Below are 22526 nucleotides of genomic sequence, written 5' to 3'. Positions count from 1 at the left end.
TTAAATGGTCTTGGATTGGATGGACTTTGCAGTAAATTGCATCTTTTTTTTTTTTTGCCAATGGTAATGGATATGTAAGGATATTGACAACAACATTGGATGGACTTTGCAGTAAATTGCATCTTTTTTTTTTTTTTGCCAATGGTAATGGATATGTAAGGATATTGACAACAACATTGGAATAGCAGAGGAATTGAAAATGCTATACTTTGATCAATGGGAAACTAGCTAAATTAATTATATTGCATACACACAATAAAATACCATGAAGAAAGCAAACACATATATAGTCTTTGGTTGAACCATATACCATTCTAAGTGCATTACATATACTATCTCACATAATTTCCGAACAATACTACTACTATCCCATTTTACATATGAGACAAGAAGTTAAGTAACATGCCCAAGATGACACACAAATATATATATATTTTTTTCTATGTCATAATATTGACATTCAGTCCAGGAACCCTCCACTGTAACAGCTCCTTTACTTTGCAGTGAAAATTGATTTGTATATTTTGAAATTGTGAGAAATTTCACAATATGAAATTGTGCCAGTTCCAGCCTAGGCCTTAAAAGGTCTTGAGTGTTTCTGTTTGCCTTCTTGTGCTTCTGTCATATCTGAGAAGTTCATGTCTGGGCTTGCCTACTAATCCCAAGCAAGGATGAATAACACGTGAAACAGAGCCATCCAGCCAAGCTGCTCCAATCAGCCAGCCTAGATCAACTAACCCCCAGCTAACCCACAGACACATGAGTGAGTCCAGCCAAGATCAAAAAAGCTGGCCCGCCTATCCCAGCCTAGCTTACCTGACTCCCAGCTGACCTGCAGGTACATGAAAAAAATAATGCTTTTTGTTATAGGCCACTGAGGTTTTGTAGTTGTTTGCTATTTAACAATAGTTAACCAATACAGTCTAATTAATTAACTTAAATTCCATTTAGAAATTTGTTCCTTCGGAAAAGCTAAATTCTAACTCCTCTTGAAATTAAAGTTGCCAGATAGAAGCAAAACATTGGGCTTTCAAACCAAAGCGTGATGGAGTGATCAGATGCATTTTTTACTAGGTATCTTAGAGGTAGGTGAGATGTGCGGACACACAAACACACACAATCTATGTGACTAGACAGAGATGAGAGAAAATAGAAATCAAGATACAATGACAATCCATTGATCTTTTAGTAGAACTCTGAGCAATTACACCCTAGCCAAACCGACAGATTTATAACTTACCAGTGGCCTGGTCCCATCTTACAAATTTCCAAAGGAAGACTTTGTTCCACCCCACCAACCCTCCCACAACACTCCCGTTTAAGAAGAGACCACTCATCTCTATACTGTGTAGTCCAAGTGAACTTTCTAGGAGGCAAAGATATAGTGACAGCAACTTGACGGCTACCTTTAGCAATTTACTTTCAGCAATGTGGTCACTCGGTAAACAAAGATTCAGTATAAAGACAAATCAACATCTATATGCCACCTTTTCAAACTATTTCTATAAGCCAGTAACTAGCATTAATCAGAAAGCACTTTCCGAGCTTCTAAAATCTCATGAGAAGGCAGAGCTTCATTATGCTGATTCCTGTTCTTTCTTTTCTTGTCCAGGTTGAAATGAAACCATTCCACAGGTCTTCATGCTAAGAAATAATGGAAAACCATTTATTTAAACTAAATAAAATTATTAGTCTTTTATTTGCTAATGAGGTACCTTCAGTTATTGAGCATCTAAAACTATTGAAAAGTGGTATTCCCTTGCTTTGTTTTAAATTAATTATTGTCAATTCAGCTCTGTGCAGTTTAGTAAGAAATTAAATCTTTATGAATATAAAATACATTTATAAGAATAAAAGATGAGAAAGCTATTTTTACATGCCAAGTAGCTTAGAATTTTATATTTAAATTCACTTAAAGTAATCTGAAACATTCTAAATTCTGCAGAATGTGAACAGTCACTGAAACCTTCTTTAAGAGTTAGAATTACTCACTACTATAAATAAAATAGGTAACTAATGAGAACCTACTGTACAGCACAAGGAACTCTACTCAATGCACTGTGTGACCTAAATGGGAAGGAAATCTAAAAAAGAGTAGACACATGTATCTGTAGTGAATATAACTGATTCACTTTCCTGTACAGCAGAAACTGACACAACATTGTAAAGCAACTATACTCCAATTAAAAAAAAAAGTTAGAATTACTACAGTCTCATTCATTGGACATGATATGAGGATATGTATAAAATTTAATATAAACCTGTGAAAGTACCCCTTTGTCCTAAAAAATCTGTTTTTCAATCATTCATTCAAAAATAGTTATTGAGCACTATACTAGTCAGGGCCTCAGCAGGAAACAGATGGCATACTCAAAATAGGAGGTTTTCAGTAGGAACTCATTATAAAAGTGTGGGCAGGCTGAAGAGTAGTGCAGTAATGCTGGACTCAAACATCAGATCTGCAGGGACCCTAAATCCATGGTACGGAGGGGAAGGGAGAGTTACCAGAAGTCATTGGGAGAGGGTTCAGTAATAGACGTTTACCTTAAGAGAAGCAGTGACTTTAGGGAACACAGCTAGCTTGAGGCCACCCCACATTAGCTCTCTGTAAAATGCCAGTGAACACAATCCTACCTCTTAAACCTGTGTCTTGGTGCTAACTCTGATACTCTCTCTTTGAGTTTAGGCAAGCATGCATACACTCTACCTTCACCTTCATTTATGTTAATCGTGGGTGCTTGGATTCAATGCCTTCTAAATCTCCTTCCAGCACTAACATTCCACACTTGGATTTTCTTATCAGACTATCTGTTCCAATTCTTCTTTGTTCATTCCAGGTCAAATAACCTACCCGAAAGCCAAGTTCATTCTTTTGATTTACCTTCCCTCATTTAAATAGCTTTATTGGACCTAGCCTCGTGTCTTATTCATAAAAAGTGGTTAATAGATGATTGCTGAATCTAATACAGCTACACTGACTACAATAGGATACCATTATTTATCTATTTTATCTACCCACTGGATTACCTTTCTCTGATCTTCTGCAACTTGGTAAACAAAATAGCACTTTTGAATAATTACATTATGTATTAGCTTTTTAGGCTTTTCACAACTGTTACCTCATTATATCTTCACAGATTCCCTATTTTATAGCATTTTTTCTGATCATAAATATATTTAATTAGAGAAAGTTGGGACATTAGAGAAACACAAAAATTTTCATATATTTGAATTCAGCATGTCTTTGTATGTTAAAAATTTGAGATTATTCTGGAAGAGTATTACATTCTTTTCTTTTCATTTAACATATTATAATAATATCCCATCTGTTTAAACAGTCTTTGGAACATGATATAACATCACTGGTGATTCTTTCCTGGGGCAGTTTTTTTCAGAGAAAAGTATTTTATTAACAATTTACAGGTACAGAAACTTCAGCACAGAAAAGTATAGTTTTCTGAGGTTATATGCTAAGTTAAGATTTAAAATTACTGTGACTCCTCCTAACATAACTTTTTCCACTGAAATATGATGTTCCCCAAAATGTTGATGTTGGTGATCAATAATTATGACAAATACCACATAAAATCAATTTTTCATCAAAATTCTCAAAGAAATTACATAAAGATATATAGATAAGAAGTAGATATATAATAAATATGGATGGATGGACAAGTAGATTCAATGAATAAATAGATGAATGGATGGATTTGATGAATCTGAACTGGACTGCTTTTTCCATTGGGACAAATGGCCAAAGTCTTCATTGGAGTACAGTATTTGCGAAGAGATTGAAAGTTTAACATTTCCTTTATGCTTCAGAGCTAAAATACGGAGGCTCATACAATCTTTACGAGGCTAGTCTCACCAGAAGACGGGAACCTGTGAATCACTCTTGACTGGAACAGATCTTTTACCAAATCCAAAGTTACCTCAGCTGCATTCCACCAGCCCATCTCATGCTGTTGCTGAAACACTGTAAACAATGGAAACTCCGCTGTGGAGCTTCTTACAGTGCAAATGAATACTCCTAATGGCAAGCATGCCAGGAGCACCTAACACATCCTGCCTCCTACAGCATGGCGAACAATATTTGTTTCTTCTAACCCTAACTAACTCTAGGTTTTCTCAGTTCTGGAGAAATTGTTTAGGTATAAGTGAAATCAACTACAGTATCTGAAGCACAGAAAACCATGTATTGGGAATAAACGCTGATATTGCTAAAGAAAGAGGGACTGAGGAAAGGAACCAGGGAACATGTGCCTTGTCCCAGCTGGAGGAAGGAACTGCATTCTCTCTAGTGCTCCCAGGGTCAGACCCATGACCTGCTACACTAGCTTGTGGTGCCAACAAGGCACACTCTCTCTCACTTGAGCTCTCATCATTTTGCTCATAAATATTTAAGTATGTAAGTTTCAAGTATTTATGCATGAAATGATAAAGACTCCTTTAAAAATTATAATACTATGTCAACTTAAGAAAAATTAATTTCTTAATATCATTGAATAACCAATCACGACTCAGCCTTCTGTCTCTGTCTCCCCTCTGCAACTTCAGTTTGTGTGTTCAAACCAGGATCTAAAAGTTTCATGTAGTTCAATAGGTCAACAATAAGTTACTATGTCCCTTCAATCTCTTTTAATCTCTTTTTTACTCCCTCACTCTCCCTCTGATTCACTTATTGTAGAAACCAGGTGCTTCATCTTGTAGTTTCTCTCTATATTGCATTTTACAGGTCACAAACCCATGTTGTCATATAACATGTTCCTATGCTTATTTCCTGTAAATTTACATTAATTTCTTTATTTCCTATGGATCTAGAGGCCTGATCAGATTCAGCCTTGATTTTGGTGGGGAGGGAAGTTCTCTCTTTTTAATATCCAAGGGAAGTATTTGGGTTTCACATGCCATATTATCAGAGAACCACTGTGGTTATCTTTAATGTCTGTTCCACATCTAAATTTTCCAAGAGACCGTGGAAAAGACAGACACACCCTGGCTACCACACTCTTATCTCCTGTGATAAGGGAGGACCACCTGTCCCAAACTATGAGCCATCTCTAACTTCAGTTTAACAGTTGGCCATACCTACGCCAATCTCAAGCTATCAAAAGTCTCAGCACTGAAACTGGGTCTCCATTACAGACTCCTTCTTCCCATTGTATATTTAGTTCCACAAAGGTCTTCAGTAAAGATCCTCTCAATCCCTTAGATACCGTCTCATTAAATAGGACACATATTGGCCTTGAACCTTTGGCTCACAAAGTCTCCACAATCTTAACACTGACCTCCTCTAGCCTCTAACCTGTTACAAAGGGGATCTACTGTCCTTACTATTACATGTCTCAGAGAAACACTATCTCCTTCTCAAAGCAAAGAAATTTTTCTGAAATGATTTGCTGTCTCCATCTATATAGTGAAATAGCAGGCAACTCTATTTGATAAGCCCAGCCTCCAGGATACAGGATTTAATATAAGTATAATCTTATAGGATCACAGAAATTCATGGAACGGGTCACAGTAAGTCAAGAAAATTTTTCACAAAGGATACCTGACATAATCCTTAAAGGAACATTGTGAGTTAGCCTCACCATCCTCAACCTCAGAAAACTGAGGCTCAGAAACTTGCCAAGGAACATGAAAATCTCTTTCTGTTACAACATATGGTATTTAATCAATATTCAAATTAGCAATGGTTGTCCAAAGTCAGACAATGACAAAAACAAAAAAAACGAACCATATTTCAAAAATCGGCATGGGTCTGGCTACAGGCAATATTCATTCTAAAACTGGTGCAGCAATCTTTTAGAATCAAGGAAAGAAAAAAAATAAAAATAAAACTCCACATACTTCTCTGGGCCCAGGAGATTGGCAGAGCACTCTGGGGGGTGATCTTCTGTTACTGATGGAGATGAAAAGTGCTAGTGCTGCAAAGGCAAGACACAGCTTGGCATTATTCCACCTTTTGGCTCCAAAGCCATAAGCTTGTTCCTTGCTAAGCTGTTTAACCATTCTCACCCCATTCTCTCATTTAGTGTCATCAGAGCTTTTGTGTAAACATCTTTCTTCTTTCTATTCAGCACTATTTTTTAAATATCACAGCGTATGTGATACTTAGGATTTAGTTAAACACTCAGGTTTTCTACATCAAATTGAAAACATTTTATACGCTTGTCTCTATAAGCTTTCCTGCTTGGTACCAACACTGAAGGGCCCTTGTTTATTCCACCATCTAGTCCCTAGGTGACTTATGACTTGTTCAAACCTAAACAATAGGTAGGAACATAAGTCAGGATCTGTCACATTGTGCCCTTTGTTTTTTATTAAAGTATAGTTGATTTACAATATTGTATTAATTTCAGGTGTACAGCATAGTGATCTAGTATTTTTAAAGACTATGCTGCATTGTAGATTATTACAAGATAATGGCTATAATTCCCTGTGCTATACAGTGTATCCTTGTTGCTTATCTATTTTATACATAGTAGTTTGTATCTGTTAATACCATACACATAATTTGTCCCTCCCTCCTACCCTCTCCCCTTTGGTAGCCAACAGCTTGTTTTCTATACCTGCAAGTCTGTTTCTGTTTTGCATATGCATTCATTTGTGTTTTTTTAAGAATACACATGTAAGTAGTATCATACAGTATTTGTCTTGTCTGACTTACCTCACGAAGCATAATATTCTCTAGATCTATCCACGTTGCTGCAAATGGCAAAATGTCATTCATTTTTATGGCTGAGTAATAACCCATTGTATGTATATACCGCATTTTCTTTTTTTATTGAAGTATAGTTGATTTACAATGTCATGTTAATTTCTACTGTACAGCAAAGTGATTCAGTCATACATATATATACATTCTTTTTTTATATATTCTTTTCCATTATGGTTTATCGTAGGATACTGAATATAGTTCTCTGTGCTACATCTCTGTGTTTATCCATTGTATATATAATAGCTTACATCTGCTAATCCCAACCTCCCACTCCATCCGTCCTTCAATCCCCTCTCCCTTGGCAACCACAGGTCTGTTCTCTATGTCTGCGAGTCTCTGTTTCATAGATAGGTTCATTTGTGTCATATTTTAGATTCCACATATAGGTGACAGCATATGTTATTTGTCTTTCTCTTTCTGATTTATTTCACTTAGTATGATAATCTCTAGTTGCAACCATGTTGCTGCAAATGGCATTATTTTGTTCTTTTTATGGCTGAGTAGTATTCCATTGTATATATATACCACATCTTTTTTATCCATTCATCTGTCGATGGACATTTAGGTTGTTTCCATGTCTTGGCTACTGTGAATAGTGCTGCTATGAACATAGGGGTGCATGTATTGTTTTGGATTAGAGTTTTGTCTGGATACATGCCCAGGAGTGGAATTTCTGGATCATATGGCAACTCTGTTTTCAGTTTTCTGAGGAATCTCCATATTGTTCTCCATAGTGGCTGTACCAACTTACATTCCTACCAACAGTGTAGAAGGGTTCCCTTCTCTCCACATCGTCTCCAGCATTTGTTATTTGTAGAGATTTTAATGATCGCCACTCTGAGCAGTGTGAGGTGGTACTTCATTGCAGTTTTGTACACCACATCTTAACACAATCGTCTATTGATGGGCATTTGGGTTGCTTCCTTGTCTTGGATGTTGTAAACAGTGCTGCTGTGAACATTGGGGTTCACGTATCTTTTCAAATTAGTGTGTTCATTTTTTCCAGATATATACCCAGGAGTGGAATTGCTGGATCATATGGCAGTTCTATTTTTAGATTTTTGGAGGAAACTCCATAGTACCTGCACCAATTTACATTTCCACCAAGAGTGTAAGAGGGCTCCCTTTTCTCCACATCCTTGCCAGCATTTGTTATTTGTAGATTTTTTGATGATAGACATTCTGACAGGTGTGAGGGGATACCTCATTGTGGTTTTGATTTGCATTTCTCTAATAGCTAGCAATGTTGAGCATCTTTTCATGTGCCTCTTAGCCATCTGTATGTCTTCTTCGGAAAAATGTCTATTCAGGTTTTCTGCCCATTTTTTGACTTTTTTTATTGAGTTGTATGAGCTGTTTATGTATGTTGAATATTAATCCCTTGTCAGTCACATTATTTGCAAATATTTTCTCCCAGTCCATAGGTTGTCTTTTCATTTTGTTGATGGTTTCCTTTGCTGTGCAAAAGCTTGTAAGTTTGATCAGGTCCCATTTGTTTCTTTTTGCTCTTATTTCTTTTTTTATTTTTTATTATTATTATTTGCGGTACGCGGGCCTCTCACTGTTGTGGCCTCTCCCATTGCGGAGCACAGGCTCCAGACGCGCAGGCTCAGCGGCCATGGCTCACGGGCCCAGCCGCTCCGTGGCATGTGGGATCTTCCCGGACCGGGGCACGAACCCATGTCCCCTGAATCAGCAGGCAGACTCTCAACCACTACGCCACTAGGGAGGCCCTGCTCTTACTTCTTTTACCTTAGGAAACTGACCCAAAAAATATTGCTACAATTTATGTCAAAGAGTGCTCTGCCTATGCTCTCTTCTAGGAGTTGTATGGTTTCCATTCTTATGTCTTTAAACCATTTTGAGTTTATTTTTGTATATGGTGTAAGGAAATGTTTTAATGTCATTGTTTTACATGTACCTGTCCAGTTTATCCAGCACCATTTACTGAAGAGACTGTCTTTTCTCCACTGTATATTCTTGCCTCCCTTGTCACAGATTAATTGATAATAAGTACATAGGTTTATTTCTGGTCTCTCTTTTTCATTGATTTATTTGTCTATTTTATGCCAGTATGATACTGTTTTGATTACTGTAGGCTCGTACTACAATTTGAAGTTTGGGAGGGTTATACCTCCAGGTTTGTCCTTTTTTCTCAAGTTTGCTTTGGCAATTTAGGGTCTTCTATGGTTCCATATGAGTTTTATGATTATTTGTTCTAGTTCTGTAAGAAATGTCATGGGTATGTTGATAGGGATTACATTAAATCTGTAGATTGCTTTGTGCCCTTTTAAGATGATTGGAACCGGGCTTCCCTGGTGGCGCAGTGGTTGAGAGTCTGCCTGCCGGTGCAGGGGACATGGGTTCGTGCCCTGGTCTGGGAAGATCCCACATGCCATGGAGTGGCTGGGCCCGTGAGCCATGGCCGCTGAGCCTGCGTGTCCGGAGCCTGTGCTCCGCAACGGGAGAGGCCACAACAGCGAGAAGCCCATGTACCACCAAGGAAAAAAAAAATGATTGGAACCATTGCCAAATTATTTAACAGATTCTCTATTAAAGGATCAAGTCCATATAGACAAGATATGATTTTCTGTACTCATCTTTTCCAAACCCATCTTTTCTAAATCAATGTATTCCATCCATTCATACATTCACATATCCATCCATTCATTTATTTAGATATCCATCCACTCATTTATCTAGACATCCATCCACTCATTTATCTATCCATTCACTTGACTGCTTATTCATTTATCCATTTATTCATCCAACAAACATCTATTAAGTCCCTGCTGTATGTCAGGCACCACTGTTAAATTATTCCCTCCATTTCTCATCCTACCTCATCCCTTCCTATCTTTCTTTCTCTTGTTTTACTCAAACTTCTGGATCCACCTCAAAAATCTTATATTTCTTTATTTTCACCTTCAAGGCATGTAACAGCTTCTCAACATCTGTGTGTTGATTAATAAGAAAAGTTTAGGGAATAAGAAGCTGGAAATCAAGGTAAGCAACTGGGAAAAAGATTAGGAAGGGTTTAGGAAGTGAGGTGGTCAGAAGATTACCTAATCTGATCAAATTTCTAGGAATATACACTAGGAATACTGGTATATAATTTAGGCTCCATAGAAAATGTGATATGCAAGGAGGAAATCAATTTTCTCATAAAATAATATTTCCCAAGTCTAAGTTGTTGGTGGTGATTTTATTTCCTACATAGATTTATATTCCAAATGATTGAAGCCGGCAGCATGCAATAATCCTTTTGATATATACCAAGTGATAGTGTTTTGTTAAAACAGTCCTGTGTGGACTGTGGTCTTGTCAGGACTCACTAGATATTATATACAAGTTTTGGAATGAAATAGACCTGAGTTCAAGTCCAAACTCTAACACTGTCTACCTATGTGACCTGAGGCAAGTTATTACCCTCTCTGAACCTTTGTTTCTTCATTTATATAATAAGAATAATAATACTTATCTCTGTAGAGTTTTGAAAATTAAATGAGATATATGATAAAATTTTTAGCCCTTCCCCTAGCATACAGTAAAATGTTTAATTATAGTAGCTATTATTAGTGACATCACATGGCTTTGCTGTTTCTTATAAGCAAACTTAGGTAATTCTTGGTTTGTCTTCATACATGTCTACATCTGCTTTGTAAATAGGAGGGGTCATCACCTATATTAAAATATGTACCAGCTTCAGTTTTCAAGTAAGGACATATAATTTAACTGATATTTTATATCTTTAAAAGAAATTCCAAAACTGCCTACTAAACTGACAATGAGTGTTTAACATGAACTACTTCTGAGACAGTCTCTGGACTTCATTTATTAAATAAATTACTTCCTTCTATTGGCTTTACTGCATAATGGGCAGTAACCCTGAACAAATTAGTCCTTTATGTTCTAACTTAATAAAATTTTAATTCACAGGTTTTGGCCAGAAGGTAATAAAATGTGAATCAAATTAAGATTATGGAGGGAATAAACCATCAATTAGAAGTATTTTTGTAAGTAATCCAGAAGCCAGCTAGGATCACCCTTCCCCTTGAAATGAAGATTGGCTTAAACCCAATGCCACAGCAGTGGGATATCCAACGCTCTCTTTAAGATTCCTGCAAATGGACCGAGAGCTTTCGTTCTTGTGGTCCCCAGGTCTCCAATTATCTGCTTCTTCTAGAGATAAATTATTCAATTCCTACATAATTTCACCATGATCCTCATATTATAAACTTCTCCCAACACTGCATTGACCCAAACTTGATTTGGCCTTTTCCCTTGATTTCTATAAAAGCAAACTCCTCACAAAAAGCATTTGTGTGTAGAGCTGACTTTCCCGAAGGTTTGGAGAGAAGGAAAGGAAAGAAGGTGTTTAAGTGTCACAATAATGGGAAAAAACCAAAGATTTAAAATTAATTCTGAGACAAATCTTCCCAAAGTTCTTTTGTTGCCTCTGCCACAGCAGCTGCTGTGCTCCAGTTTATATCCCAGACTCGAACCAATTTCTTAATACCTCTCCCCTAGTTCTCTTTCCCTACTCTCTCTTGAAATGCCCTGAAAAAGCTAACAACTGTTCTTGCTATTTATTATTGTATTCAGTTCTCTCTGGCTATTATTTCTATATTTAGTGCCAAATCTACTTTATGTTGGATGGATCAACTGAACATGTGTCAAACATAACAAATGGCCAATCTTTTCTCTTGGGGACACAGAAGACCAGCAGAAAACTAAGGTGTCCTTTACCAGGATCTCCTCTCCTAAAAATATCTAATTTTAAATAGTGATTTCTCTTTGTTATGGAAGTATATAAGGAAGTAACTGGGAAGTGAACCAAATAAATAAAATAAAGCCAGTAGCAGAGTATATTGTAATGGGGGAATGATTCTTCCAAGGTTAGAAAAGTGATCACAAAGGATATTCAATAGGACCCTTCACTGAGATTGATGTGGAGAAATTTTTATGCCTTTCCCCAGTCTGACATGTCATTTAAGATGTGGGCATTTAATTGGTCTTAGATGTAGAAAATTGCTTTCAATTTCTATTTATATCAGTATGTAGCTCTATGGCCTTGAAAAAACAACCACCTTAGAACCTCATGTAAAAAAAGAAATCAGTGCCAGTACATTACTTGGTTGGTATGAGGATCAGATGAAACAATAAGTGCATAAAAGCGTTATAAGCTGGGAGACATAATTGAAACATTTAACTTTTTGAAATATGGAGACTCATGAGAAGGCACATAGACTTCTTGAAAGGCACAGGATGGTCTACTCTAAAAATCTGGACTAGATATATGGCAATCATGCAATAGCTTTTGCAACAATATTTTAGCTCCTTTTCATGAACAATCATGTTAAATACTTTTCTGGTAAATGACACAGAAACCAGATTGTGAAGGAAGGTAAATATCAAAGTAGAGAGACAACTTGGAGAACCTACCTTGCATTAACTAAAAACAATGATGGAAAAAGGGAACCCTGATACACTGTTGGTGGGAATGTAAACTGATACAGCCACTATGGAGAACAGTATGGAGGTTCCTTAAAAATCTAAAAGTAGAACTACCATACGACCCAGAAATCCCACTACTGGGCATATACCCAGAGAAAACCATAATTCAAAAAGAGTCATGTACCACAATGTTCATTGCAGCACTATTTACAACAGCCAGGTCATGGAAGCAATATAAATGCCCATCGACAGACGAATGGATAAAGAAGTTGTGGTACATATATACAATGGAATATTACTCAGCCATAAAAAGGAATGAAATTGAGTCATTTGTTGAGATGTGGATGGATCTAGAGACTGTCATACAGAGTGAAGTAAGTCAGAAAGAGAAAAACAAATATTGTATATTAACGCATGTATGTAGAACCTAGAAAAATGGTACAGATGAACCGGTTTGCAGGGCAGAAGTTGAGACACAGATGTAGAGAACAAATGTATGGACACAAAGTGGGGAAAGCCGCTGGGGGGTGGGGATGGTGGTGTGCTGAATTGGGCGATTGGTATTGGCATGTATACACTGATGTGTATAAAATTGATGCCTAATAAGAACATGCTGTATAAAAAAATAAAATCAAAAATTCCAAAAAAAACAAACTAAACTTTCTTTAGGTTATTTGTATGGAAATATGTTAATATAAATATTTCAGACATTACATGAAATTCCTAAAAATCTTATATGTTCTGGTATAATGTTATGTCATAATTCTAGTTATTACTTTAAAATGTATATCTCAGAAATAACTAAATTTCCTTGTCAATTGAATTATTATGAACTTTCATCAAATCTTTAACCGTGGTCATTTTTAAGTCTTTTGTCATTTACAGACAGTTCTGGGCGTACTCTGATGCTTTTGCAAAAATTTCCTATAAAAGGGTTTCATCTTCAAGGAATTCATGGAAAAGACTCTGACAAGTACAGGTTTCTGGTAACTGACTATACTGCTGAACTGAATAAATAAGCATTTTCAGAACTCTAATGGAAAACTGATGAATTCATAAAAGTGCTAACAAAAGATCAAGATAAAAAAAATTACATGGGACTGAGTGAACTGATAGAATGATTATAATTTTTGTGACTTTCTGTTTGAATTAAAAAAAAGAAACACAGTAGGTATAAATTCAAATATACATGTTTTTACATATATTATTATTGTGAACTGGATTTTAAAAAGTGTGTGCTGTTTCTCATAGCACATTTTAAATATGAGTATGCCAAATGTTTGAAAATGAAAAGATTTAAAAAATATACTATGAAAACAGGAATCAAAGAAAATTGGTATAGCTATACTAATATCAGATAACATAGCTATAATGTCAGAACTACTAGAGACAAAGATGGACATTTCACAATAATAAAGAGGTAGATATGGTGATGATTATAAAAGTATGCCTCTGATAGTTTAATATATGTAAGCAATATTTGACATAAATAAATGAAATGGAAAAAGAAAAGGATATCAATTATTATGTTTACAACAAGGCATGTTACTTTCAGCATAGAATATCCATTCTATTGTGATAAGCACATTTTCTTCCAATATGCAGACCTCCATGCAAAGGCAAGTTGTAGACAGAAGAGTTCCTGGTGAGTGTGGGACTAAAGTAGGTAGATTAATTGTATGATTCTTGCTTTGGTTATTACCAAAAGGCTGCCCAAAATATCCATTTTCACAATAGGAACATACATGCATTTGGTAACAAGTGCTCATGCTAGTTGCTAAGATATGGGGCTTTTTTTACCCTCGAGATTGTTTGCATGGATAGAGTCCCATTTCTCTCACCTTTCTTTTCTACATTAACGAAACTGACTAGCCACTTCTCTCTGTTATCTTCTTTTCCCATATATGTAAATACCTTTAGTCAAGGCTTGTAGCCTAGAGGCCATTCAATCTTGTTAAATTGACTTCACCTATTTCTGAAGGGATCGACTGTGCTACAAACCAGTTATTATTTCACTCTCCAGGGTCTACATTAGTCCCCCTAATTCTAAGTCATTTGAGCGGCACCTCACTGTTATGACTCCCCTCCCCCTCACACAGCCAAACAAATATGTTCAAAGAAGGAAATGTCAGCTTCCCTATTACACCACCATCCACTTCCTCTCCAGGGTGGAAACTCACCTACACTTGTTTTTTGAGAAACCTGAGGGACCTCTCTCAGGCACTGAACAGAAGCCTAAGAATAGTTTTCAAAAAAACAGTCAGAAAGTCCCTGAGTAATAGCAAGATATAAATCATAAAGTCCCCTAGAAGTTGCTCTCCAGAGGTTTAAAATAAAGTTTTAGGAAGTAGTGATAAAGGCACTAAGATTAGGTTTTTGAATTTTCCTAGTGCCCTCCTTACTTTGCTCAAGATATTTCAAAATGGCAAAACTTTTAACGAACCCTGTGGAAGTAAGAGCATATTGACCAATATACATTTCAGAGTACCAACTCTATGCCAGTTCTTGTAGCCCATGAGCAAGATCACGTTAAGGTCATGGTCGTAGCTGTCAAGGAATTTACATCCAGGGTAGGAGACAGAAGAAATAAACCAACAATTGGAATAGAGGATAAAAAGCAATCTGAAAAGCAAATACCTAGATAACCCCTTGGGAGGGACTCAGCCCTCCTCAGCAACAGAAAGAGGTGAAGGATGTAATCAAGGGCAAGAACTCCATTCTTTTCCTGTCCTTGGGCTTTCTCCCATCTAGCGATGGCACCATTTGGAACAACAGAGACAATGCAAATTTACAAGCAATTTATTTACCCTGGTTATAACAACATCAGCAGAAAAGACAACAGATCTGCAATATTCCTAAAATTTCCCAGCTCACATGCTCCATTCAACCATTTACTTAACACCCCCAAAATCTCTCTTTGATTCATCCTTTATGAACCTCACAGAACCCTCCAAAACTACTTCCTCTAATTAGAGCCAGTTAGATCATTGCTCTTATTAAAGTCTCTTGTTAGAGCTGTTTGCATTTGTTTTTTCTCCATATAACACCATTAAAAGGAGGAGGGGCCAGAGCAACTAGAAGAGAAAGCTGTACATTCCAGTCCTCATTAGAATCTCTGCTCCCATAGCTTGAACCCAGTGCTGCCCTGAGCTCACCTCATGTGCACAGCCACAAACTGTAAGCACACAGTCATCTTACTCTCGTCATCTTTGTTTTTCCAAATGTCCACCAAGAATTTACTGAATTAATATATGCAATTTTGACATCAACTACAATATATCTTCCTCCTCTTGTATCGTAGATTTCTTTTGTGACCCATCTTACCCAATTTAAGGGCCTGTGGGGCATGAAGAAGAGACATCTACCCCAGTCCTAGGAGACTTCCAAAAGAGATGCTAGCCAAGATGAGCATGGAAGGATGGATAGAAGCTAGCTCGTTAATGAGGAATAGGAAGGGACATCCAGGCAGAGAGACAGCAATAGGGACAAGACCCAGAGGGTGGGAAAACGCGATTCCTTCAGGGAAGAACAAGTTCATAAAAATGGGGCATCTGGGACATCTAAGAGGAAGTCAGATGAAGAGGGTATACACAACCCCAGCAGCCAACTGACAAAGAGAACGTGAAACACTGGGTCTATGGATCACCACAAAGGCAATGATTGTGTATTTCTTGTCCACTGCTGTGGCCCCTAGAACAGAGTATGGCACATGGTAGGAACAATACTCAATGAATGTGTGAATGAATGAATGAACAAATGATTATAGGTTATCCTTTATGTATAGCAGTCTCACATGTAGCACTCCCAGTCTATCAGTCCTATCAAGGGATCTATTAATTAAAGCTAAGAAAAAATTAGTGTTAGAAAATTAGTGTTAGATAAAATATGGCACTTTGAATGCTCAAAGTGCTTCTCACCTAGCTGGGTATGTAGCTAGGACAGAGGTCCACAACTTTGGACCTTTGAATGCTGTAATCACCTAAGGAGCTTTTAAAAACCTCAAAGCCCGGGTCCCAATTAAATCACAGATGGAGCTCAGCAGTGGTGTTTTAAATCTCCAGATGATTCCTATGGGCAGCCGCAGCTGAAAACTCCTGAGCTTCTGTAGGAACATAATCCAAGGTTTACAACAGCGATCTGTGGTATACATGGAATCACATGAAGATTTTTTTCCTCAAAAATCACATGCCTAGTCTCAACTCCTGATTCAGCGGTTGGGAAGGACCCCTACTGTATGTATTTGGAAAAAGCTCACAGGAGGATTCTGCTGGATGCCAAAGTTTGAGCACCTCACCTTTGGAGAAGGGATAGTCAGTTTTGGCAATGCTTTTAAGGTCACTTAAAAGCAGGGGGTGGAGATTAGAAATCTCCCTGTCTTCTATCATGAGCCATGAAACTGTCACTGCCAGAGAGAGACTGTGCAAGAACGAAGACAGGAGGCACCACCAAGACAAATGATTGAAAGCAATTCAGTTTTTGAAAACATCTTTATTGGAGTATAATTGCTTTACAGTGGTGTGTTAGTTTCTGCTTTATAACAAAGTGAATCAGCTATATGTATACATATATTTCCATACCACCTCCCTCTTGCGTCTCCCTCCCACGCTCCCTATACCACCCCTCTAGGTGGTCACAAAGCACCGAGCTGATCTCCCTGTGCTATGCGGCTGCTTCCCACTAGCTATCTATTTTACGTTTGGTAGTGTATATATGTCCATGCCACTCACTCACTTCGTCCCAGCTTACCCTTCCCACTCCCCATGTCCTCAAGTCCATTCTCTACATCTGCATCTTTATTCCTGTCCTGCCCGTAGGTTCTTCAGAAACTTTTTTTTTTAGATTCCATATATATGTGTTAGCATACAGTACTTGTTTTTCTCTTTCTGACTTACTTCACTCTGTATGACAGACTCTAGGTACATCCAGCTTACTATAAATAACTCAATTTCATCTCTTTTTATGGTCAAGTAATATTCCATTGCATGTATGTGCCACAACATCTTTATACAATCATTGATGGATACTTAGGTCGCTTCCATGTCCTGGCTATTGTAAATAGTGCTGCAATAAACATTGTGGTACATGACTCTTTTGGAATTATGGTTTTCTCATGGTATATGTCCAGTCATTGGATGCTGAGCCATATGGTAGTTCTATTTTTAGTTTTTATGGAACCTCCATAATGTTGTCCATAGTGGCTGTATCAATTTACATTCCCACCAACAGTGCAAAAGGATTCCCTTTTCTCCAAACCCTCTCCAGCATTTATTGTTTGTAGATTTTTTGATGATGGCCATTCTGACAGGTGTGAGGTGTACCTCATTGTAGTTTTGATTTGCATTTCTCTAATGATTAGTGACATTGAGCATCCTTTCATGTATTTGTTGGCAGTCTGTATTATCTTCTTTAGAGAAATGTCTATTTAGGTCTTCTGCCCATTTTTGGATTGGGTTGTTTGCTTTTTGGATATTGAGCTGCATAAGCTGCTTGTATATTTTGGAGATTAATCCTTTGTCAGTTGCTTCATTTGCAAATATTTTCTCCCATTCTGAGGGATGTGTTTTTGTCTTGTTTATGGTTTCCTTTACTGTGCAAAAGCTTTTAACTTTCATTAGGTCCGACTTTTTTTTTTTTTTTAACTTGCATTTCACTACGAGGAGGGTCTAAAAGGATCTTGCTGTGATTTATGTCATAGAGTGTTCGGCCTATGTTTTCCTCTAAGAGTTCTATAGTGTCAGGCCTTACATTTAGGTCTTTAATCCATTTTGAGTTTATTTTTGTGTATGGTGTTAGGGAGTGTTCTAATTTCATTTGTTTACATGTAGCTGTCTGGTTTTCACAGCACCACTTATTGAAGAGACTGTCTTTTCTCCATTGTATATCCTTGCCTCCTTTGTCATGGATTAGTTGACCATAGGTGCGTGGGTTTATCTCTGTGTTTTCTATCCTGTTCCATTGATCTATATTTCTGGTTTTCTGCCAGTACCATACTGTCTGTTTACTGTAGCTTTGTAGTATAGTCTGAAGTTAAGAAGCCTGATTCCTCCAGCTCCATTTTTCTTTCTCAAGATTGTTTTGCTATTTGAGGTCTTTTGTGTTTCCATACAAATTGCAAAATTTTTTGTTCTAGTTCTGTAAAACCATTGGTAGTTTGATAGGAATTGCACTGAATCTGTAGAGTACTTTGGGTAATACAGTCATTTTCAAAATGTTGATTTTTCCAATCCAAGAACATGGTATGTCTCTCCAACTGTTTGTATCATCTTTAATTTCTTTCATCAGTGTCTTATAGTTTTCTGCACACAGGTCTTTTGTCTCCTTAGGTAGGTTTATTCCTAGGTATTTTGTTGCAATGGTAATTGGGACAAATTAATTTCTCTTTCAGATTTTTCATCATTAGTATATAGGAATGTAAAAGACTTCTGTGCATTAATTTTGTATCCTGCTACTTTACCAAATTCATTGATTAGCTCTAGTAGTTCTCTGGTAGCATCTTTAGGATTCTATATGTATAGTATCATGTCATCTGCAAAAAGTGACAGTTTTACTTCTGTTTCAATTTGGATGCCTTTTCTTTCTTTTTCTTCTCTGACTGCTGTGGCTAAAACTTCCAAAATTATGTTGACTGATAGCAGTAAGAGTGGGAAACCTTGTCTTGTTCCTGATCTTAGTGGAAATGGATTAAGTTTTTCACCATTAAGAATTATGTTGGCTTTGGGGTTTGTCATATATGGCCTTTATTATGTTGAGGTAAGTTCCCTCTATGCCTACTTTCTGGAGGGTTATTGTCATAAGTGGGTGTTGAATTTTTTCAAAAGTTTTTTCTTCATCTATTGTCATATGGTTTTTATCCTTCGATTTGTTAATATGGTTTATCACATTGACTGATTTGTGTATATTGAAGAATCCTTGCATTCCTGCGATAAACCCCACATGGTGTATGAGCCTTTTCATGTGCTGTTGGATTCTGTTTGCTAGTATTTTGTTGACGATTTTTGCATCTCTGTTCATCAGTGATATTGGCCTATAGTTTTCTCTTTTTGTGACATCCTTTGTCTGGTTTTGGTATCAGGGTGATGGTGGCCTTGTAGAATGAGTATGGGACTGTTCCTCCCTCTGCTGTATTTTGGAACAGTTTGAGAAGGATAGGTGTTAGCTATTCTCTAAAGGTTTGATAGAATTTGCCTGTGAAGCCATCTGGTCCTGGGCTTTTATCGGAAGATTTTTAATCAGTCTCAATTTCAGTGCTTGCGATTGGTCTGTTCATATTTTCTATTTCTTCCTGGTTCAGTCTCGGAATGTTGTGCATTTCTAAGAATTTGTCCATTTCTTCCAGGTTGTCCATTTTATTGGCAGAGAGTTGCTTGTAGTAATCTCTCATGATTCTTTGTATTTCTGCAGTGTCAGTTGTTATTTCTCCTTTTTCATTTCTAATTCTCCTGATTTGAGTTTTCTCCCTTTTTTTCTTGATGAGTCTGGCTAATGGTTTATCCATTCTGTTTATCTTCTCAAAGAATCAGCTTTTAGTTTTATTGATCTTTGCTATTGTTTCCTTCGTTTTTTTTCATTTATTTCTGATCTGATCTTTATTTCTTTCCTTCTGCTAACTTTGGGTTTTTTTGTTCTTCTTTCTCTAATTGTTTAGCTGTAAGGTTAGGTTATTTATTTGAGATGTTTCTTGTTTCTTGAGGTAGGATTGTATTGCTATAAACTTCCCTCCTTGAACTGCTTTTGGTGCATCCCATAGATTTTGCATCGTCGTGTTTCCATTGTCATTTGTTTCTAGGTATTTTTTGATTTTGTCTTTGATTTCCTCAGTGATCTCTTGGTTATTTAGTAGTGTATAGTTTAGCCTCCATGTTTTTGTAATTTTTTGTGTTTTTTTTCCTGTAATTGATATCTAGTCTCATAGCGTTGTGGTCAGAAAAGATACTTGATACGATTTCAATTTTCTTAAATTTACCAAGACTTGCTTTATGACCCAAGATATGATCTATCCAGGGGAATGTTCCATAAGTACTTGAGAAAAATGTGTATTCTGTTGTTTTTGGATGGAATGTCCTATAAATATCAATTAAGCCCATATTGTTTAATGTGTCATTTAAAGTTTGTGTTTCCTTATTATTTTCATTTTGGTTGACCTGTCCATTGGTGAAAGTGGGGTGTTAAAGTCCCCTACTGTCATTGTGTTACTGTTGACTTCCCCTTTTAAGGCTGTTAACATTTGCCTTATGTATTGAGGTGCTCCTATGTTGGATGTATAAATATTTACAATTGTTATATCTTCTTCTTGGATTGATCCCTTGATCATTATGTAGTGTCTTTCTTTGTCTCTTGTAATAGTCTTTATTTTAAAGTCTTTTTGACATAGCACTAAAGAGGGTATATTGATGGCAAGCAAGCACATGAAAAGATGTTGAACTTCATTAGTCATCAAGGAATGCAAATTAAAACCACAGTGAATTATGACTACATACTTATCAGAATGGCTAAAAAAAGTGATAACACCAGGTGCTGTTGAGCATACACAGTGGATCTCTCATACATTACTGAACAGAATGTAAAATGGTAAGGCACTCTGAATAAAAGTGTCTGGAAATTTCTAGTAAAGTTAAACATAAATGTACTATATTACCCAGCAATTGTTGTCCTGGACATTTATCCCAAAGCAATAAAACCTATTTTGGCACAGAAACTTCTATACAGACATTCTTAGCAGTTTCATTTGTAATAGCCCCAAACTGGAAACAACCCAGATGACCTGCAGTTGTGTGTGTGGTTAAACCAACCATCCACACCATGCAATACTACTTTGCAATGAAAAGGAACAGACTGTTGATACACACAACTTGGATGGACCTCAAGGGTATAATGATGAGTGAAAAGAAACAGTCTTAAAAGGTCACACACTGTATGACTACATTTTATAACATTCTTGAAATGACAATATTATAGAAGTGAAAAACAGATTAATGGTTGACAGGGATAGGGACTGGAGGGGCTATGGGATATGGGTGACTATAAACGGATAACACAAGGAATTCCTTTGTGCTAATGGAACAGTTCTGTTTCTTGATTGTGATGTTGATTACATGAATCTATACCTGTGCTAAAACTACACAGACCTACACACACCCAGAAATGAATGCACGTAAAATTTGGTGAAGCTGAATAAGGTCTGTAGTCTAGTTAGCAGTATTGTATCATTGTCAGTATGTTGGTTTTCAAGATGTAATATAGTTATGTGTAAGATCTTACTACTGGGGGAAACTGGATGAACTGTTTTTGCAACTTCCTGTTAATCTACAATTATTGCAAAATAAAAAGTTGTAAATATTAAAAAAATAAAGTCTATTTTGTCTGATATGAGAATTGCTACTCCAGCTTGCTTCTGATTTCCATTTGCATGGATTATCTTTTTCCATCCCCTCACTTTCAGTCTGTATGTGTCCCTAGGTCTGAAGTGGGTCTCTTGTACAGCATATATACGGGTCTTGTTTTTGTATCTACTCAGCCAATCTGTGTCTTTTGGTTTGAGCATTTAATCCATTTACATTTAAGGTAATTCTCGATATGTATGTTCCTATTACCATTTTCTTAACTGTTTTTGGTTTGTTATTGTAGGTCTTTTCCTTCTCTGTGTTTCCCACCTAGAGAAGTTCCTTTAGCATTTGTTGTAAAGCTGGTTTGGTGGTGCTGAATTCTCTTAGCTTTTGCTTGTCTGTAAAGGTTTTAATTTCTCTGCCGAATCTGAATGAGATACTTGCTGTAGAGTAATCTTGGTTGTAGGTTTTTCCCTTTCATCACTTTAAATATGTCCTGCCACTCCCTTCTGGCTTGCAGAGTTTCTGCTGAAACATCAGCTGTTAACCTTATGGGCATTCCCTTGTATGTTATTTGTTGCTTTTCCCTTGCTGCTTTTCATATTTTTTCTTTGTATTTAATTTTTGATTAATATATGTCTTGGTGTTTCTCCTTGGATTTATCCCTTATGGGACTCTCTGTGCTTCCTGGACTTGATTGACTATTTCCTTTCCCATATTAGGGAAGTTTTCAACTATAATCTCTTCAAATATTTTCTCAGTCCCTTTCTTTTTCTCTTCTTCTTCTGGGACCTCTATAATTTGAATGTTGGTGTGTTTAATGTTGTCCCAGAGGTCTCTGAGACTGTCCTCAATTCTCTTCATTCTTTTTTCTTTATTCTGCTCTGTGGTACTTATTTCCACTATCTTATCTTCCAGGTCACTTAACCATTTGTCTGCTTCAGTTATTCTGCTACTGATTCCTTCTAGAGAATTTTTAATTCATTTATTGTGTTGTTCATCATTGTTTGTTTGGTCCTTGTTAA

The 22526-nt window shown here is 36.7% G+C and overlaps 1 long non-coding RNA gene across 4 annotated transcripts in view; it reads right to left on the bottom strand.

The window, feature by feature from the left end:
• Positions 1–966: 966 nt before the first annotated feature.
• Positions 967–22526, bottom strand: part of LOC307187204 — a 104166-nt gene continuing 82606 nt past the window's right edge. For all 4 annotated transcript variants that reach the window (XR_013828547.1, XR_013828548.1, XR_013828549.1 and 1 more), the window contains 2 exons: positions 5851–5927; positions 967–1644 (listed from right to left, as the gene is read on the bottom strand). This is a non-coding gene — a long non-coding RNA (uncharacterized lncRNA). The remainder of the gene's footprint in view (positions 1645–5850; positions 5928–22526) is intronic.

The sequence above is a fragment of the Stenella coeruleoalba genome (assembly GCF_951394435.1).
Source record: "Stenella coeruleoalba genome assembly, chromosome: 5".
NCBI lineage: Eukaryota > Metazoa > Chordata > Mammalia > Artiodactyla > Delphinidae > Stenella > Stenella coeruleoalba.
Note: the sequence above shows the minus strand (reverse complement) of the source record. Positions and strands in the feature narration are given on the sequence as shown.